At 37.1% G+C, this 22,504-nt stretch overlaps 1 protein-coding gene and 1 long non-coding RNA gene across 9 annotated transcripts in view; one reads left to right on the plus strand and one right to left on the minus strand.

The window, feature by feature from the left end:
* LOC131017443 (putative inactive disease susceptibility protein LOV1) overlaps positions 1-22,504 on the minus strand; it is a 93,294-nt gene that overhangs the window by 40,969 nt on the left and 29,821 nt on the right. The gene's annotated exons all lie outside the window — the stretch shown is intronic.
* On the plus strand, positions 4,365-7,220 carry LOC131017452 (uncharacterized). The gene is made up of 4 exons (XR_009099617.1): positions 4,365-4,853; positions 4,946-4,985; positions 6,410-6,485; positions 7,083-7,220. It is a non-coding gene; the product is annotated as an uncharacterized LOC131017452 (long non-coding RNA).

The raw sequence follows: 22,504 nt of genomic DNA on the forward strand, positions 1-22,504 counted from the left end.
AGTGGGTTAGGGCCATAGAGCGTATCTTTAACTACATCCGTTGCGATGACGAAGACAAAGTAACTTGTGCAACCTACCAACTGGTGGACGAAGCCGACTTCTGGTGGGAATCGGTGAGGCGCACAATGACTGAGGAACAGTGGGAAAATTTCACTTGGGAAGATTTCAAGACTGAATTATACGAGAAATACATACCGGGATGCTATAGACAGAAGAAGCAGAATGAGTTCTGGAATCTGAAGCAGAGGGCTGGGACAGTTACTGAGTACGATAGAGCCTTCAATCAGCTATCAAGATATGCTCCGACGCTGGTGGACACTGATGAGAAGCGTGCAGAAAAATTCAGGAATGGACTGCGCCACGAGATATCAATCTCCCTAGCAAGCCAGGGAGGTCTCACTTATGCACAAACTTTGAGCAGGGCTCTTACCATTGAGTCATTGCTACCAAAGGAAAAAGGGAAAGCTCCGGGACAGTCTGGATTTGTACCACCTCAAGATGGTGGTAAAGGAAAAAGAAAGTGGAACGAGGGAACTGGAGGAAACCCTGGAAATGGAAATGGGAAGAAACCATGGGTTGCTAACCAAAATCAGAATCAGCGTCAGAACCAACAGCCGCAAGCAATAGGACGACCACTCTGCCCAAAGTGTCAGCGACCTCATTCAGGGGAATGCCTGAAAGGAATGAATATATGCTATAGATGTGGGGAAACTGGGCACTATGCTTCAGTATGTCCGAAGAAGAACGGAGGAGCACCTCAACAGCAAAACCCCAGAAATCAACAGCGACAAAATCAGGGTCCTGGAGGACAACGGGGACAGCCACAGAATGCTAGGGCCTATGCCCTTAACCAAAAACAAGCAGCGGGAAACCAAGGAAACTTGGCAGGTATGATTAATGTTTTTGACGTGCCGATTATAGCTTTGTTTGATACTGGAGCGTCCCACTCTTTCATTTCACATGCTGCTTGTAAGAGATTAGAATTGACTCCACAATTGGCTGAGACAACTTTAGAAGTTAGCACCCCTGGTGGTGGAAGATTGGCTGCTAAGGACATTATCTCGAACTTAGAGCTGAACATAGGTGCTGAAACATTTAAGGCAGATTTGTATGTCATCACTATGATAGAGTTTGACATAATCCTAGGGATGGACTGGCTTACTCAAGTCGGTGCCACGATACTGTGTAGCGAGAGAAAGATCTCTTTCCAATCCGCTGGAAAGGAGAAGGCAAGTTTTCATGGCATAAGAATGGGAGGAAGAGTACCAGTGATTTTGGCGATGAAGGCCACAAAGATAATGAGAACGGGAGAATGTCAGGCTTTTCTGGTCAGTTTGACAGGAGAACATGAAGTAAAGAAAACGATCGAAGAAGTTCCAGTGGTGCGAGAATTCAAAGATGTTTTTCCCGAAGAATTACCCGGTATGCCACCGAACAGACAACTAGAATTCACGATTGATCTAGAACCCGGGGCAGCACCAGTGTCAAAGGCACCATACAGAATGGCCCCGCCAGAGTTACAAGAATTGAAAGTGCAACTACAAGAACTATTGGATCTAGGTTTCATACAGCCTAGCGTATCACCGTGGGGAGCACCGGTCTTATTCGTCAAGAAGAAAAATGGTTCATTAAGGATGTGTATCGATTATAGAGAATTGAACAAGCTCACGATAAAGAATAGATATCCTCTTCCAAGGATAGACAACTTGTTTGATCAGTTGAAAGGAGCCGGTGTGTTTTCCAAGATTGATCTAAGATCTGGTTACCATCAACTTAAGATGAAAAGAGAAGACATTCCAAAGACAGCATTTCGAACGCGTTACGGACATTACGAGTTCACAGTGATGCCCTTTGGATTAACGAATGCCCCAGCCGTTTTCATGGATTTGATGAACCGAGTGTTCCATCAATATCTCGATAGTTTTGTCTTAGTGTTTATTGACGACATTCTCATCTACTCTAAGACTGAAGAACAACACGAGGAGCACTTGCGCATCGTACTCGAACCCCTGCGTAATGAGAAATTGTTTGCTAAATTCAGCAAATGCGAGTTTTGGTTGAGAGAAGTGATGTTTCTCGGTCACATCGTGTCGACTGAAGGAATCAAAGTAGACCCCGCCAAGGTCGAAGCAGTCAAAGAATGGAAGGCACCATCAAATGTCAATGAGATCAGGAGTTTCCTCGGTCTAGCAGGATACTACAGAAGATTCATCGAAGGATTCTCAAAATTGGCTAGGCCAATGACTCAACTTTTGAAAAAGGGGACTAAATACGTTTGGTCTGAAGCGTGCGAACAAAGTTTTAAGGAGCTTAAGACTAGGCTGACTACTGCACCAGTGTTAGCAATACCAGAAGAGAATGAAGAATTCGTGGTGTATACCGATGCCTCGAAACTAGGATTGGGTTGCGTGTTGATGCAAAATCAGAAAGTGATAGCATACGCGTCTCGTCAATTGAAGCCCCATGAGCTGAAGTACCCGACTCATGATTTAGAACTAGCAGCCGTCGTGCACGCGCTGAAAATTTGGAGACACTATCTCTATGGAGTTAAGTGTGAGATCTTTACAGATCATAAGAGTTTGAAATACTTCTTCGAGCAAAAGGATTTGAACATGAGACAACGAAGATGGCTCGAATTAGTAAAGGATTACGATTGCACCATCAGTTATCATCCAGGAAAAGCGAATGTAGTAGCTGACGCCCTAAGTCGAAAGACGAAGGCTAAGCTAGGGTATTTCATCACCCAGCAGAAGGAACTGATTCGTGAATTCGCCTCACTCAGTTTGGAAATTGTTCATCCTCCAGACACAGTATCGGGTTGTGTTGCTGCATTGATAGCTAAACCTGATTTGAGGGAAATAATTGTGCAAGCACAAAGAGAAGATTGGTTCTTGGAGAAGATGCGTCTAGCTGCAAGAACGAATGAAACGAAAGGATTCACTGAAGCAAAGGATAATGCACTTATGGTTGGTGAAAGATTGTGTGTGCCACACAAAGAAGAATTAAAGAATGAGATTATGAGCGAGGCTCATGATACTTCTTACACTGCACATCCAGGCAGCACAAAGATGTACCAAGATTTGAAGAAAATTTTCTGGTGGAAAGGAATGAAAAGAGATGTAGCGTTGTTTGTAGAGCGATGTCTCGCTTGTCAACAAGTGAAGGCCGTGCATCAGAGGCCGTATGGAATGCTGCAACCACTACCTATCCCTGAATGGAAGTGGGAGCACATTAACATGGACTTCGTAGTGAGCCTACCGAGGTCAGCACGTGGAAACACTGCTATTTGGGTCATAGTGGACCGATTATCAAAGTCAGCGCACTTTCTGCCAATTCAAATGACTTTTGGATTGGAGAAACTTGCAAAGTTATATGTCAGAGAGATAGTACGCCTTCATGGTGTACCTGTATCTATCACATCAGATCGTGACACCAGATTCACATCGCGTTTCTGGAAAAGTTTACAAGAAGCAATGGGCACTCAGCTGAATTTCAGCACAGCGTACCACCCTCAGACTGACGGGCAGTCAGAAAGAACGATTCAGATTCTAGAAGATATGCTGCGAACGATCGTCACAGACAAAGGTGGAAGTTGGGAGGATTTGCTACCTCTTGTAGAATTTGCTTATAACAACAGTTATCAAGAAACAATTGGAATGGCTCCATATGAGGCTTTGTATGGCCGAAAATGTCGATCGCCACTTTACTGGGATGAAGTGGGCGAGAGAAAGTTGTTAGGTCCTGAACTGGTCCAACAGATGGTTGAGAAGGTCGACCACATCAAGCAAAGAATCAAAGAAGCTCAAGATAGACAAAAGTCTTATGCCGATAAACGCCGATCGGAGTTAGAATTCAATGTTGGGGATCGAGTATTCCTCAAAGTTTCTCCCTCAAAGGGAGTTATACGTTTCGGAAAGAGGGGCAAGTTACGACCCCGTTTTATAGGACCTTTTGAGATCCTAGATAAGATAGGCCTTGTAGCCTATAGGTTGGCATTGCCGCCCAGTATTGGAGACGTACACAATGTGTTTCATGTCTCTCAGTTAAGAAAGTATGTGTTTGATCCAAAACATGTGATTAAGCATGATGAAGTGGTCCTAGCCCAGGACTTAAGTTATGAAGAGAAACCAGTCCAGATACTTGATCGCAAGGTTCAAGTTTTACGTAACAAGAACATCGTTCTCGTTAAAGTGAAGTGGAACCATCACGGGATGGAAGAGGCCACATGGGAACTTGAAGATTCAATGAAAGTCAAGTATCCCCAGCTAGATTATCAAGGTATGTAATTTCGGGGACGAAATTTTTTTAAGGAGGGAGGGATGTAATACCCCGTTTCCCCGAGTTAAATTTAGAATTTATTTTTGAACTTAGATATTAAGTTGATTCACGCCGGATAAAAGAAAATGAATTTATTTTTAATTCCAACAAAAATGATTTACAAAAATATTTGTAAATTTAGTTATTGAATTTATATGCATTGCATATTTATTTAATTTAGCAATCTTTCACGAGCTATTTTTTTTCGAACCCTGAAGTATTATTACAGTCCCGGTATTTTATGTTCCTAATAGCCACCCTATATCATGATTATTTTTTTTCATACATGTCACAATCAAATCATATCTTAAATCATATCTTATCAAATTTTCCACTTTCTTTCCTCCCACCATACCCCCTTCTCCTACTAATCCGACAGCCAAATCTTAACAAATCCCACTTCAATTCCCACTTAACAAATCCCACTTTCACACTTTCAAATTCCCACCATTTCAGACTTGTCTGCAAAGCCATTTCCTCTTGGCAATTCCCACCATTTCAGACTCTCTCTTTGGCGTACAGAATCCAGCACACAAGTAAGATTTCTAAATCAGTTTCTTTACATTCGTCCCTATGAATAAGAGCCTTCATTTAAATGGTATTCATATCTATGAACCTTCTTTTCCAGCAAACAAACAGGATCAACACTCACTGAAATTTCTCACAAGGTAGCCATTTGATTTCTTTTACCTCTGCTCATAAATCGAACTTCAAGCTGCAAGCTTGTTCAAAGCTATATACAATTTGATATATACCCAGCAACGCATTTCAAGCATTTCATTAAAATGACATTCATAATCATAAGCATACAATCTGTATATATATATATATTCATACATCAGAGCATGATTTATAAAAGAAGAAGTAGAGGAGGACGACTTTTTGAAGCTTGGTTTCTCCATGTCTCAGTTCTTGCTTCTAGCTTGTTGAGTGAGTGTTGTGTTTCTTGCTGAGTCGAGTCAAGGAGAGGGTTGTGTTGAGCGAGAATCGAAGGCGGTGTCACCTGATCTACGGGCGACGGCTGCCGGAGACAGGAGAGAGAGAGAGGCGGAGGCAGCCTTGGAGGCTGTTTTTTGCCGGTTTCAGTAAGGTACGGTCGGCGGCAGCTTCATTTCTGTTCGTCGGACTGAGTTTGGAAAGGGAATGAGAGAGAGTGGTGTGTCGTGGAGGCGGTGGCCTTCATGGTTGCTCGCCGGGCTGATTCCATGAGATTTGAGAGAGAGACGATGGAGGTGGAGGGCTCAGCGGCGGTTGATGGCGGCAGCTCGTCGCTGCTGCGCCTCCGGTGAGCGTCCGCGGCGAGAGAGCAGTTGAGGGCGAGAGAGCAGTCGAGGGCGAGAGAGCAGTCGAGGGAGGTGAGGAAGAAAGAGAGAGTCAGGGGACGGCGGTCGGGTGGTGGAGTCGGCGCTGCTACCGCCGCCGAAAAAGAGCGAGAGATGAGGGAAGAGGGAGCCGAGAGAGGGAGCCGAGAGAGTTCTGCTGCCGAGTGTTTGGGCCGGGTATTAATTAGTTTTGGGCTGCATTTTTTTTATTTGCTTGGGCCGATTTTAATTTGAATGTTGGGCCTTTGATTTAAATTTTAATGGGCCGATTTTTATGAGTTTTGGGCCGAGTCAGTTGGGCCGATTTTCTTTTTTTAAGCTGGGCCTTTGATTATTTTAAATCATGGGCTGCCCAAGTATTAATTTATTTGGATTTGTGCAGATTTTATTTAAAGGAGCTACACTATTATAATTAATTAGACTTATTAAGTTTAATTAATTATTTTCAAAGAGTAAATTTTTATAATAATATTAAATTATTATTATAAGCATATTTTAAGTAATTTCTTATTATATGCCAAGCATGACATGAATTTGCATTATATTTTTGCAATAAAAGTATTTAAGATTTAATTGGTTTTATTTATAATTCCAATTATTAAAAGATGAGTAAGAATATTGTTGGTGTTCTTAACTCAAGAGAAAATGTTTTCAATTATTTATTCATTAAATTTTGAAAACCCGGCTAAGTGAATCATAGAATATTAAGCATTTCACCATGACTTAAGATTAGAATTCAAGGAGACCTTTTGAGAATAGATTTCTTGTAGGCTTTGAGCATCAGGAGGATTAGCACTGCTATTCCGATTCAGAGATAAGGTTAAACGACAGGCTTTGCCTAGAGAGGTGGGCTTATTTTTCAAATGTATGATTTAGCTATTGAGCTTAAATATTCGTGAAATATAAACTGTTTATCCAATAAAATATTTTTGTGCACTCTACCATGTTTAATGCTCGTACAGTTAATCAATTGAGGTTCTCTTATGACCTAACACGTTGTTTGAGAATTGTGTACACTTGTTAGCTGACTCGGTGGGTTGATCTCCATCGGGCACTAACCAGAGGCGTTATAAGGGTGCTCGACGGGATGTGTTCCGGAGCATAGAAATGATAGGCCTGTCTGGATTAATTTCCGAGGTTTATTATACTTGGCTGGGTTACGCCCTCAGTTCAAGTCAGCGGGAGACAGAGATCCGTCGGTGGCTAGAGGTCCGGGATCACAGCGAGTAACAGAATGGAGTGTGCAAACGCGCGCAAAATAATTAAGTATATATATATATATGAAAATGTTTTAACATGCATAGAAGTTATTTCTCTTTAAAACCTTCTATGTCATGTCAGTAAGATTGGATAAACTGTTCTTCAGATTATGAAATGCTTTAAAAGTTGCAGCCCACTAAGTACATTAGTACTTAGCCCAAAATTACTTTCAAATGTTTTCAGGTTAATGGCTGGTGATGACGGGGCAGAGCTGAGGCTAGGGTTCAACTCCGTATTTTGTCTTCCGCTATTGCACTAGCTTTTATTTGTCTTTTGTTTCTCCAACTTAAGACTTTTATGTTAAATTCTGAATTATGTTTTTATTGAGCTTAAACTCTCAACTTCTAGCTCTATGTTATTTAACGTTGGTTATCGGAAGCATGAAACCGAACTTGTGATCCTAAGGCTTAGAATGTTGTTGATTGATTAGTATCACTTGATTTCTATCTTTCTTCATTCAAAGGGCATTGCCCAACCTTTTTATTCTATTATCTGAATTTCACAAGGTTCTTCCCTTGATTATTTCTATGATTTTAGTCGTACCTTGATTATAATTTATTCCTTCAAGAATTGGGGTGTGACATTATCAACCAATGAACATGTGGAAGGCCTCTTTTATGAAATTCAATCACATAAAAATAAGCGGCAACTACCCCAAACAAAGAGTCTTTTACAATTTTCTTTTTTAGTTCATCATTTTTTGCCCTGAAAACTCTTGCATACAAATCAGCTCTATTGTGACTCTTCTCAACGGGAAATGATTCACTTTGAATTTCCACCCACTTTGGATTACAAGTCATTGTGAGAAAAATATCTGGGCGTCCAAATTTCGCGACAAGTACCAGCGCATTCATGTAACGACAACGTAGATCACGCGGGCCACCTGTAAAGGTCTTAGGAAGAAGAACACGCTCTTACCAATAGATTTTGCTCTAATAACACCATTAGATGTTATACTCTCAACTATCCTTTGATACGATTCAGCCCTCATTTCAAACTTTGACTGATTATGGTGAAAAAAATCTAGTCTTGTGTCTCGATCTTAACATAAGTATCAATCTGAAACTATTGAATTACTCGATCAGTTCTAAGGATATTTATTATATCGTCGGTGCGTATTTGAAACAGATAGCAATAATATTATCTCATAGCAACATATGAAGGAGTTTTGAAATTCCTCAACAAATTTGCATGGAGTGATAGATCACTACTAGAAAAACGCTCATAGATAACGGATTTTATCCGTTATCTATGAGCAAAAAAAGCGTTGTGTATAGTGGTGTTATCTATTATAGGTGTCATACACAACGGTTTAAAAACCGTTATCTATGAAGGGAAAAGATAACAGTACAACCACACATACATAACGGTTATAAAACCGTTATCTATGAAGGGAATAGATAACAGTATAACCACACATACATAACGGTTATAAAACCGTTATCTATATTCATTATACATAACGGTTTTCGACTGTTATGTATTATAATTAATCCGTTATCTATTCCATAATATATATTTTTTCATATTATAGTTAACAGTTTTTTATACTTTTTATAACGGTTTAAACCGTTATCTTTGTAAGAAAAAGATAACGGTTTTCGACTGTTATGTATTAGAATTAATCCGTTATCTATTATATAATATTTCTTTTTTCTCATAACATAGTTAACAGTTTTTTATACTTTTTATAACGGTTTAAACCGTTATCTTTGTAAGAAAAAGATAACGGCTTTCGACTGTTATGTATTAGAATTAATCCGTTATCTATTATATAATATTTCTTTTTTCTCATAACATAGTTAACAGTTTTTTATACTTTTTATAACGGTTTAAACCGTTATCTTTGTAAGATATAGATAACGGTTTTATATTGTGATACATAACACTTACATCCGTTATCTATGACTTTCATTCATAACGGTTTGTCTCCACATACATAACGGATTATTTTCGTTATTGTTATCATACATAACGGTTACTAACCGTTATGTATGACCTTTAATTTTTGTTGTCTATTTTATTATAGATAACAGTTTTGCATGTAATAGATGACAGTTTTCCGCATATTTTTTATATATTCTCAATTTTGCTTTTTATTTATATCTAAAACTCAAAAGAAAAAAATTCAAATAATAAAATAACATTGAGAACATAATATTAACATTCAGAAGTTGCAAAAACAATCATCAAAGATTCAAAAGTAAGATCTGTTAATCTACAGGGCAAAATGCAGTCCAATACATGAGTAATTTAAAGCAACGAGGCCAGACAAAATGCAGTTCAAGACGACAAGGTCAGCATTCTCCGAGTTCGAGTAGAAGAAACTAATATTTTCAGTTCATAAAGCACATATACCACAAGTCAAGAGATCTATACGGTTATCCATCCATGTTGTAGTCTTCTTGTTGTAAATAAGGATTGTAGTTCCCGGGAACTTCTATCTTTCCTATCATCTGCTCCATTCCTGCATAATACCAACTTCATGCAGTCAAAATGTGAAATTTTTATGCAAATAAAACATTAAGTTAAAGGATTTCATGAATGTAAATGCAACAGCTTTCAATTATCCATAGCTTGCACCTAAGAAAATTTACATTAACATATCGCTATCATACCTAAAGTTCAAGCAAACACATGCTTTATCACAAAAGTTGCCCATTCCTAACGAATATCATCGATTTCAGCTTCGGTGTATGTCTTAACATTCTTAAACTGTAAAAAGAAATACGTACATAAATATATTTTACGAATAATTACAAAAGTTCTATTAGAAAGTTAAATGATGAAGAGTATAATATATATAGTTACCATCGATGATAGAGACGTGTAGGCATTAAGTTCATAGCGTGTTATGATCTCTTTCATGAACTTCATGACATAAAATCCACATTGAGATGCATCAGGCTGGATAGGACCCTATCAAGATTCAAGAATCCGAAAAAGAGCAGTCAATAAGTGGCAGTTTACCCCTTCATATGCATGATTTTCAGCCAACAAGAGCAGCCAATAAGTGGCAGTTTACAGTTCACATATTAGCTAGGGAACTTGGCAATAACAAACATAATTAAGTTGTAATAGCCATAAATAGAAAATTATACCTACCTTAACCACTTCCCAACTTGCTGTTTTCTTGAATTTTTTCCCTTGCGTGCATTCACAATATTCATCGCACTTGAAATCAAAGGCAACCAGAAATTTCATATTAGCTATAAAAATCAATAACATAAATGATTAGTTAAAGTGTGTAAGACTTACGTGTCAACGACGAGTTTCCATGGGGTATCTTTATTCCGATGAGAAATTGGATCCATCAAAGAGACACGATCTTTCTCAAGATCAATGATTGTCAGAATCCAATGCCCACTATTTTATAAAAAAAATTGGATTAGTAGGCGAAAACATATACCACACTAACTACTAACTTAACATTTTCACTTACCCCACGTTGCAAGGAACGAGTACCAGCTGATTTGATAAAGCCTGAAGTAACCTGTCTGCTAGTTTGCGAGCTCTTGTCTCGGTTGAGTCTTGTCGATTTTGAGATACAGTAAATGGATTCACAAACATAAACCTCCCAAGACTTCCCTCTGTCTTCATCTTTCCATAAGAATGGCTGTCAACAAATCATTTCAGACTTAGATAAGAAATCCCGATTATAAATGATAGTAGCTTAATAAGATATTTACCAAATGTATGCGATAATGCTGTTCCCTGTAATCGGTTCCAGATTACAAAAGGGAATCACATCATCCTTCAAGAGAATCCAAATTTTTAGATCTTGCCCAAACATTTCAAAGTCTATTGGAAGACGTATTCCTTCACCCGCGAATGACTTCTCCATCATACAATATAGTGCTACTAATGATGAAGGCAATGATGACAAATTCTTCACCGCGGACTCTTTCAAAATCTTTTTTCCACGTGTCTTCTTATCAGGTTTCTAAATACACAACACATTATATGTTAGGTATTAATTAATACTAAAAGGCTGCTAGAAAGAATTAAAATTACCTCAATTGATTTCTCCACCACCAAATGAGTAGGCCATGCTACATGGGTTCCTAATGCATTTCCCACTGTAACCATGTCATCTGAAATAGGTTTGGGTAATCGTGCATTATCATCAACAACCTCATCAATCGCCACACGTAAGCAGTCTTTAGGAAAGGGAGATCCGTGAAGGACATCTCCAGCAACCATGACCGTTCCGTAAGCTACAAGTTTTTTGGATTCGTCTTCAAGTAATTTAACCACCTTCCCCTACATCAATTAGAAAGGAAGAAAAGACCAAAAATAGATGAAAGGAAGAAAAGACCAAAAGTATTCACATAATACCTCCAACCCAACTGATTTTTCAACCACCTCAATGTCTTCATCGTTTTCAACCACCTTCATGTCTTCATCGTTTTCAATCTTTTTTCCACGTGTCTTCTTATCAGGTCTCTAAATACACAACACAATATATGTTAGAAGTATTAATTAATATTAATAGGCTGCTAGAAAGAATTAAAAATTACCCAACTGATTTTTCAACCACCTTGATGTCTTCAGCGTTTTCAACCACCTTCATGTCTTCATCGTTTTCAATCTTTTTTCCACGTGTCTTCTTATCAGGTCTCTAAATACACAACACAATATATGTTAGAAGTATTAATTAATATTAATAGGCTGCTAGAAAGAATTAAAAATTACCCAACTGATTTTTCAACCACCTTGATGTCTTCAGCGTTTTCAACCACCTTCATGTCTTCATCGTTTTCAATCTTTTTTCCACGTGTCTTCTTATCAGGTCTCTAAATACACAACACAATATATGTTAGAAGTATTAATTAATATTAATAGGCTGCTAGAAAGAATTAAAAATTACCCAACTGATTTTTCAACCACCTTGATGTCTTCAGCGTTTTCAACCACCTTCATGTCTTCATCGTTTTCAATCTGCATCTTTTGAGGCTTTATCACAGAACAGCTGCCTAATCCTTCAGACTTATCGTCCTTATCACCCACCTTCGATTCCAGTTTTTCAATTCTGCTTATCACCCAGACAAGTTTCCATAGGCAGGAAAATCATTGATTGTCCATAATAGAACAGATCTAAGTGTGAAGCTTTGAGAACGATGTGCGTCATATGCTTGGATGCCTATCTCCCATAACTCTTTCAAGTCATCAATTAGGGGTGCCAAGTATACATCAATATCATTCCCGGGTTGCTTGGGACCAGAAATCAATAGAGTTAGCATCATAAATCTTCTCTTCATGCATAACCACGGAGGAAGGTTGTACGTGACAAGTACAACAGGCCAACAACTATAGTTAGAATTCATCATATTGTGTGGATTCATACCATCTGTAGCTAAAGCTAATCTAAGATTTCTGGGTTCGTTGCCGAAATCGGGCCATTTGTTGTCTACTAATCTCCAAGCCGGTGCATCAGCTGGATGACGCAACTTACCGTCACGCTTTCTTTCATCTGCATGCCAAACTAGCTCTTTCGCAATTTCCCGAGTACGAAACATTCTTCGAAATCTTGGTATTGGAGGAAAATACCACAGAACTTTTGACGGCACTCCAGGCATAGCCTTACCTTTCTTATTCACCTTCCATCTTGACATCCCACATGTAGGGCAATCACTTGAATCTAAATACTCCTTCCGATATAAAATACAATCGTTGGGGCAGGCATGAATCTTATCATAATCTAACCCTAGGGTGCTTAAGGTTTTCTTTGCATCGTACAAAGAAAAAGGCATGGAATTGCTTTCAGGGAGCATTTCTTTTACAAATTTCAATAGATCATTGAAACTACTATCACTCCAACCATGTTTCGCCTTCAAATTGTACAATTTAATAGTGGCAGATAGCTTGGTAAATTGACTACAACCAGGATATAGAGGTTTTTCAGCGTCTTCAAGCAACGTCTGAAAATGGGTTGGGTTATTTTCATAGACATCATACGCATCGTGAATCATATCTATTGGTTCCTCAACACTACATCTCGTATCCCCTTGTCCAACCCGATTAGTATCATGTGTTGATAGAGATGATGTCTGCCCTTCACCATGCCATACCCACTTCTTATATGTCATGTCCATACCATTCATTATTATATGACCCTTTACGACAATACGTTTATACTTCCTAGTGTTAGCACACTTTGCACAAGGACAAGAGATTAAGTTAGCATCACAACCACTTTGGACTGCAAAATTCAAAAAAGCTTCAACTCCGTCCTCATACTCTTGTGATAATCTATTCTTTGACATCCATAATTTATTCATTTTTATCAATTCCGTAAGTAACCACGTAATGTACCTAAATAGTGGCAGTTTATCAAATAATTAATTAGTAACCACATAATAAACCTATACAGTAGTGTATGTAATAATTAGTAACTGTTAAATTATTTTATTTAAGATTCTCCAGTTGTACTTCAAATATCATATTTAGTTAATTGGATTTATATCTAGAATCTGTCTCGGATTTAATTGGCCATCAGTCAACTGATTTAATTGGTATCTAATGCTAATATGATTTTAAGTCTTAACAGAAAAATAATACTCCTATCAACGGGAAAGTTACTGTTTCTAACTTTCTAGTATTGTGACTCAGATTTGTGATGGAAGTGTAATTAGTCCAGTTATAAATATTGCACAGATATTTGCTGTGCAGTACAAAACTGGTAGTTGAGAGATACTAATACTATTAAGTACTAAGATTTGATTTGGTTCTGTTAATAATCACAATCCATGTGTTTCCTCTCTCGTTTCAAATTATATATTTTGCTATTTTTCTCCTTATATCTGCTAGCCCACAACACCATATTTTACAATCTATAGCATGTTCATGATAAATGTTCAAACTAAACTAAAGTGTAAGCATCAAAACACACAGCACAAACACACATAGCACATATAATCGGCTCCAAGCCATCACCACAGCAACAAATGGAATGGAACGAGCCATTCCCCAACCTACTCTCCATATCGACTACCTAGATACATGCTTATCTATGATATTCATGCATAACCATGGCTGCCAGTTGAGCCATGGTGCAAAACTAAGAGCACCTAGATTCCTTCTAAAATCTATATAGGGTATTTACATAACCATGGCTGCCAGTTGAGCCATGGTGCAAAACTAAAAGCAAGAGGATATAAAACTCACCTTCAAGCTTATCTCTTTGTCAATCTCTCTATCACCGTGTGCTTTCAAACCTAAAACAACATAAATGTAAATGATAAACCTATCACAAGATCAAAAGGAAAGTTGTTCAAAAATTTTAAGGATTCTCCATTTTTAGGAAGTTTAATTATCACACATAATGATTTCTTGAAGATGCGAAAGTTCTGTTGGGCTTCACATGAAACGTCAACAAACACACACAAATTGAAAATTTAGTTAGTTTAATTGAAAATCATGTAGTTATTTTCTTATTCTTAGATAAACTGCAGAGCACCTCTCAGAATATGTGGGTAACATTATTGTGTCTGAACTTGGAAATTATCACTTAGATGAGTTATTTTCAGGTCGTGTATGTATAATGTCATATGCACTCAGTGAGCTGCACATAAGGACCAAATGGCTAATTGATGGCCAACAAGGACCTGGGCCTGCCTAAGTAGGATTAGAAGGGGCAATCTTGCCAATCTATTTTTTAATATGGGCACTCTGGTTGATATTAATCATCGAAGAGTTTCATTCAGGCTGAAGGGATGTTAGCTTAGAAGTCTTACATCACTGGTCGATGCTACTTTTGCCCATTTTCCCAGGTTTATGTTGACAATGCTGAGAATTATACATATGATGATGAAGTGCTTAAGAAAAGGAATTTGCAGATTGCAGAAACAACAATATGCATCTCCGTTGTAATTGGAATATGCACTTTGTCATCAATAGAAAAGGATACTAGAGGATATCATAAATCAAATCATCTTTGGAGCAAAAATAAAGATTGTAAACATACAAATAAAGCCCTAGTTCAATCGAGACTTATTAATTTCACAATTAAAAAGCCCTAGTTCAATTGAACCTGGAATCGCTGGCGCTGCAGAAAGCAAAGCAGGGGCTCGCCGTGGCGAAAAGAGAATGGGCGGCGGCGCAACGAAAAGCGAAAGGGTGGGCGACGGCGACCAGATGTTGAGAGCAGATGAAAGGCGGCGCCTCGGCGAGCAGGGGTGGCGGCGCAACAGGCAGAGGAAGGGCGAACGGCCGTCCTCCTTTTGCAGAAGTCAGCTTCCCCCTTTTGCGGACGTCAACTTCTCTATTTCCTGAACGACGGCGACCAGATGTTGAGAGCAGATGAAGGGCGGCGCCTCGGCGAGCAGGGGTGGCGGCGCAACAGGCAGAGGAAGGGCGAATGACGGTCCTCCGTTTGCAGACGAACGAAAATTTTGAGGAACCAAACTTGCAGACGAACGAAAATTTTGAGGAACCAAACTTGCAGACGAATGAAAATTGCAAAGGAACGAAAAATTCAGCGCGGGATCGAAGGTGTTAGGCGCGAAAATGTTTAGGTGAAATAACCTAAGGCAAAATCTATTCCTTTTTCCTTTTTCTTTTTTTTCACTTTTAATATTCAATTTTTGGTATTTAGATTTTTAATTTAGATTTTATATAAGTATTACTTAATGATAAAACAAAAAAATGTTATGATTTTTTTATTTTTCAAAGTCTATATCTAGGAATAAATTCAGATTTTAGGATAAACAATTTATATGTTATTTTTTAATATAATATAATATAATATAATATAGTTTTAAAAAAATTAATAAAAAAAAATTATACACAACAGTTTTTAGATACGCTCAAAGATAACGGTTCCAAAACCGTTGTAAATGACTCTTATACATAACGGTTCTTTAACGTTATGAATAAACCGTTATAAAAGATGGTCATAGATAACGGTGGCATAACGGTTTTGTAAACCGTTATGTATGCAACTAATAGATAACGCAAAAACATAACGGTTTTTCAAAAACCGTTATCTATGGATATAGACAACAGTACATAGATAACGGATTTTTTCAAAACCGTTATCTATTCCTAAAAGTGCGCTCATACATAACGGTTTTTGAAAAAAACCGTTATCTATGCACTGTTATGTATGTAAACTTTTGTAGTAGTGGATGAGTCCTTATCAAAAGTAGTACAATATAAAACACAAAATTATCAATAAATATTCCTATCAATTGATTCACGCACCAACCATTTTTCATGAACAACAAAAATACTATTGTTCTACAAAAAGAAGTCGGCCTAAATAACTCCCATATAAGCAACAAATTTTCTAGTATATTAATATAAGCACAAAGACATAATAATAAGTTAATAATGAAATCAATGCAACACATCATAGAATGCAAAAAATAATATGAAAAATATAGTAATAGAGAAACATAAACTACATTGCAGAAGACCTAACAAATGAACATACAACAAAATGATTAAACACATACTATTTTATTCGGCAACAAGTAGGGTGTCAGCTTCTTCGTGCATGTGCGGATCAACCGTATTATTTTCATGATATATTTTGTTCAGTTGGGTCCAAATTCAAATCAATGTTGTCAATAATTTTGGATATTCCAGCATACCAACCTGGCTCGCCATACGAAAAGATTAGACAATACTGGAGAGGATCATAACATCCATAGTAATAGTGCACATAGCGAATATAGACATAATTCAACAAATATTATGCACCTCGCAAACTTCTCAACGGAGTAGTTAGAGCATGTGAACACTCAGGGCCAAAGATAATTGGCATAGCCATATCATTTGCAGACGGAGGAGGTAAACTAAAACATAAACGTCTTGAAGTTGTGACAGGGCCGTTTGAGCCATCTGAACACAAAAATAATATTAAATTTGCATCAAAACAGATAAAGCAACAAAGAATTGAAAAGTAAATAGTAGGTGTGACAACACAGCTGGCAACATGCATTGTATAATAATTTAAATTCCCTTACACCATACTTTAAAACAAAAACTCGAAATAAATAAAGGTAAGTGTGCAAGTGATACAAATGAGTTACAAAATAAAATAAAATAAAAACACACAGAAAGCTCAACAGTAAGTAACCTTCCGATGAAAGCACACATCTTCTTTTTGCCATAATAATATATCTGAAAAATGCGGTCAAAGTCCTGACATATGAGAAGTCGGTAATTTAACTGGTGATATAATAAAATATGAAAAGAAAATGAAACAAAAAAAATACTATTATAAGATCAAAGTAGGGCAGCAACTTACTGAAGCTGCAATAAACGGATGAAAGTGTTCCAGCAAACAAATTTGATCGGAGCAAAGACAAATGGACCCTCAGGGCGCCCGTCGAAAACCAGAAATCGAAAATAATAATTATAACACAAAGTAACTAATCCTTAAAAAACCTACAGGCTAAAGGCAATAACCCAATCTCCTCCTAGTCCTAGAATAGAACCCCATTAAACTTCAAAACAATAACTATAATGAAGAAACATTGCGACATGACTTTAAAATACAATGAAAGAGCGCAAAACACATGAAGACATAGATCAGAACACAAATAAAAATAGAACAAAAACCAAGCGCACCGTTGAATTTGGTGAGGCGGAATAGCTTTCTTGTAGTAGAAACACTAAATGAAGAAAAAGCACAAAATAAGAAACTAAAAAAATGTAGGAGATCATAAGAAAGCAAAAAATCAAACAAAATATATGAGCAAGTCACCTAATAAGAATCAACTATCGTACTCCTTATTTAATGATGAAGGTCTTGATAGTATACATTTACTTCTCAAGAACTATAGTTCTATATTTATTTAATTCTAAAATATAAACCCAAATTCAAATTAGTTTGAAAGAAAAATGCACTAAAGCTTGTCTAAATTTATAGATTATCAGTTACAGTTAAATAACTAAGGCATAACAATTTGGACACATAATTTATTCACAATTTAACCTAAATACATTATACATGGTTATAACAGAGCTTAGATTATATTTTGTGGAGCTCAATAAATAAGAAAAACTAAAATGTAGCATAGTTATAAAAAATGAAATTATAAGTTACTTATATATATATAAATCATAATGTTATTCTAAATATATGGCATCGTAAAAAAATAAAGCTAAACCAAACCATCTCATAAAATTGCTCTTTTTTTATATATATTTTCCATATTTTGAAGTTGTTGCATTATATCTTCATCAGTGACAATGATGTACAACAAGATTAGTGAAATATGAATACATGTAGAGGTCTCAAAATAAAATAAAACTAACCTAACTTACATATAGAATAAAACAACTAATACTGACTATACATAATTATATGAACTCAGTTATATTCAATTAATCAATTAAAATAAGTTTATATTCATACTGTAGGTCCATTCCTCACCTGCACTCATGATCAAGCCCAACAATACATTATTATTATCAATTAAAAATAGAGTCCTAGTCAAAATCCACACAATATACTCCATCTGCGTTTCTCTTCTGCACACTTGCACCACAATTTCCTCTCTCTACCTTGTAACTCTTTTTCTCTCTCTACCCTCTCTCACACCTTCATATCTCTCTATATGTTTCATATTTGCAAAAAAGAGTAAATCTCAACCCCAAATCCCTTTTCTTCATCTTCCCCTTTTTCTTAATTTCCAATGAATAACCAGAAAATAGCTTGTTCTCTCGTAGACCTCACTATCGTTCCCCATCGTCGACCCACTCTCCTCACCTCAGCCCGACTATCAGTAGCTAAGAAAGCCGCTACTGATGCCGATACCGACGCCGGCTAGTACTCTCAACGCAGACAACGACACAAGAAACTGAGCCACAACTTAGCTCAAACTCAGCCAAGACTCGATGTTCCCGATCGGCACCCTCAAAGCAAACAACAAAGCAATGAACCCATCCCCAAGACTAATTCGATTGTGTTATTCTGAGCTCAGTTTCTTGTAAAAATTCTAGGGTTATAAAAAAGAAAATTATAAAAGCAGTGCAGAAATCAAAGCTCACCTCCTTGTTTTGTTGGTGTAATGGATTTGTCTAGTGTGATTTTTTGTTGGATTATGATCAATTTCGCACTTTCACTGGCAAAGATTCTGACAGGATTAAGGTGTTACGAAGGTGTGCAAACGCAGGAAGTAAAAAGTGAAAGTGAAAAAGAAAAATCTGTGGTGGAGACAAGATAAAGCATAATTCTGTTTTTTTGCAAAGAACCTTCAAATGGAACTAAAATTACCAAAATGCCCTGGCCACTATTTTTTGAATAGTACTATTCCTGCAATAGTAGCAAAGTTCTCTCTTATTAAGATTGTTAAATTAAATATATATATATATATATATATATATATATATTTTCCAATATTAAAAAAAAAAATCGAAGATGATTTGAAAAAAAAAAATTGAATACTAGAAAAAGGTGCTTGGAGGAATTAAACTTGAGACCTCTATAATATGTGAGTAACACTTTGCCACCTTGTCTGATAGTGGCAACTACATTATTAAAGCGTTAGAAATAAAAATAAAATGAATCATACGATGGGACATCGATAGAAAACTTAAATATCATATATTTGCTTTCTTCACAACGGGATTCAACGGGATTTAAGTTAATGAAATTCCGGGCTTTCTTCTCAAAAAAAAAAAGAACAAGTTACATTCAACTCAATAACACACACTATCTAATAACTAAATTAACTTCTTTCTAAATAACCATATCCAAAAAAACGGTACACTCGTAATGAGACGAAGGAAGTACGTATGATTGGGCGTATTTATACGCATTTATTTGGGGGATTTTTCTATGTTTTCCGTGTTTAATTTGTATTAAATATCATCTTTAGGATATGATTATGATCTTATATGTATTTTGATGGTATTTGATAGGTTTTGGAGAAAAAGATTTGATTTTGAGAAGAATTTTGAAGCTTGAGGCTGTGGAGAATAGAACCTGAATTGCTGTTTGAATTGCAACTATTGAAGACAAATTTTGTCTAGAAGAGGGGCGGATGAATTTTGAATTATGGGCTGCCATGTTTGACTAAAATGAATCAATGAAGGCTGCCATATTTTGATGGTATTTTGTGGACTTTCATGCGCCACTTTTGGTTACTTTATTTTGTTAGTTTGGTCCCAGCGCCAACTTTAGTTATGTTTAGATTAGTTTTTCTTATTAGTTTAGGTGTTTAGTTTTGTTTAATTAGTTAAGGCCCACGCCATTTTAGTCTTATTAGGTTTACTTTCTTAGCTATATATATATTAGGAGTGAGTTTGTTTTTCATATCAGACATGACACATCACAATTCAGACGCCAACTTTGGAGAGCAGCGACTGGATGCAACTTTCAGCAATTAATCAAGTTTTTCGTTTCTTCATCCCTTGCAATTTATTTATTTATTTCTTGTGTTATTTAATTATGTTTTCTAGCTAAATTCGTTTATTCCGGCATCGATTAGGGAAGCACTAGAGAAATTATTCTGTGAGATCTAATTGTTCTTATACTTTATTTTATGCTTGCATCTGCGATTCTCCATGTTTAATGATATTAATTGTTTTAATCCATTAGATAATTGCAAATATTTATTGGGTTAGAATTAATTATATAGCCAATTGAACCGGCCATCCGTAATTGTGGTTTAGGTTTGATTAGTGGTAAATTGACACATCAAGGTCAAGGGAAAAGCAGTCTTAATTCAATAATCCTGCGTCAGAGTTTATTGGTTTTGAATCGGGTTTCTCTAGATATTAATGCTGTCGGCTCATTAAACCTATAGAGCGTCTCTTACAGTTGTCAGTCGATTAGGGTAGTAATTAGTGAAGCGTCTTCCTGGTTACCGAATAATTAAGGAGAAATAAGATCACGTCAGAAGCGTCTTCGGTGATTATAACTGGTTTGTTTGCATGATTTAAAGTTATTTTTGCATCCATGATCGGAATAATTAAGCTAGGGTGGACTTAATTGATTGCTGGAATTCTTTTATTAATTGTTGGAATTTTTATTCATCTTTTATCTATTGGAAAAATTGATTTATTTGGGTTTTATTTATTTAATTTTAAGTTTAGTATTTTCTATATTTTCTTCTCAAAATTTCGTGGGTTACTTGCAGGCTTTAATTAGAGAAATTCTCGCCAATCCCTTGGGAGACGATTTTGCTTACTGCTGTTTGCACAGTGTGGGCATACCGGCTGACTGCCGGATATTTTTGGTGTAAAACGACGCACCAAATTTTGGCGCCGTTGCCGGGGATTGGTTTTAAGCAGGATTTTACTGATTTCAGTCTGTCTTTTATTTTTAGTTATTTTATTTTTAGTTTATGCCCCGTTCTTCTCGTACAGGCGCATTAGTTTTTGATCCAGAAATCGAGAAGACCGCACGAAAGTTGAAGAAGCAAGCTAAGGAGTGGAAAAAGAAATCTAATTCTGCTCCACCGAGTCTTGAGGATCAAGAAGAAATTGAAGATCCAATGGGTGACCGTAACAATAGGGATGAGGAGAACGATAGAGAGATCGTTGATCCTCGACAGGAACCACCTCAACTGATCAGAGAGTTAGGCCGTCATAGAAGCAATCGCCCTTTGTGCATTGTCCTTCCTGCCATTAATGGAAACGCTGAAATACGGCCTGGTTTCATTCAAGTGCTACCCAAATTCGGTGATTTACCTGGAGAGAGTGCACACAAGCATCTGGCTGAATTTGATCTAGTTTGCTCAACTCTACGCCCTCATGGTTTTACTGAAAATAATTTGAGGCTATTGACTTTTTCTCATACTTTGCAGGGTAGAGCGAGAGATTGGCTTTTTGATCTTCCTCCTGGTTCGATTGGAACTTGGGGAGATTTAGAAGAACAATTCTTGCGAAAATTCTTTCCTGAGTCCAGAGCTGCAAATTTGAGAATGGCCATTAGCAGCATTAAACAGAAGAAGGCGGAGAGTTTAGCCGATTATTGGGAGAGATTCCAACAGCTGTGTCGCAAGTGTCCTGATCATGGATTTTCTTACTACCAATTGCTTACTAACTATTTTTATCGTGGTATGTCTTCTTTTGATAGGAAAATTGTTGACGCTGCTTGTGGTGGAAGCTTGACCAATAAAACTTTGGACGAAGCAAAGAAACTCATCGTTGACATGGTTTCAAATGGCCAACAATATGAGGATGAGGATGATGATCGTTATAGGCCAGTGCAGAAAGTAGAAGATTCCAACATGAACGAGAAAATTGATGCTCTCACCTCTTTAGTTAGAGGACTTGCTGTCTCTAAAACTCAACACGTTCAATGTGGAATTTGCTTTGAAAATAATCATCATACTGATGCATGTCCATCTCTGCAGGATAATAATACTGAGCAAGCGTGCATGGGATCTGCTGATGAGCAAGAGATGAACGCACAAAGGCAAAGGCGAAACGACCCTTTTTCCAACACCTACAATCCAGGGTGGAGAAATCACCCAAATTTTAGGTGGAGACAGCAGGAACCAGGGATGTATGCGCCGAATCCGCCGCAGGCTGGACAGTATGCCCATACCGCACGTCCTTCACCGAGTTCTGCACCCAATATGAGCGATATCATGAAGAGCCTCGCCCAGAGCAGTGAAATTGTGAAGAATTTGGTGCAAAGT

The sequence above is a fragment of the Salvia miltiorrhiza genome, chromosome 3 (assembly GCF_028751815.1).
Source record: "Salvia miltiorrhiza cultivar Shanhuang (shh) chromosome 3, IMPLAD_Smil_shh, whole genome shotgun sequence".
In the NCBI taxonomy this organism is placed as follows: Eukaryota; Viridiplantae; Streptophyta; class Magnoliopsida; order Lamiales; family Lamiaceae; genus Salvia; species Salvia miltiorrhiza.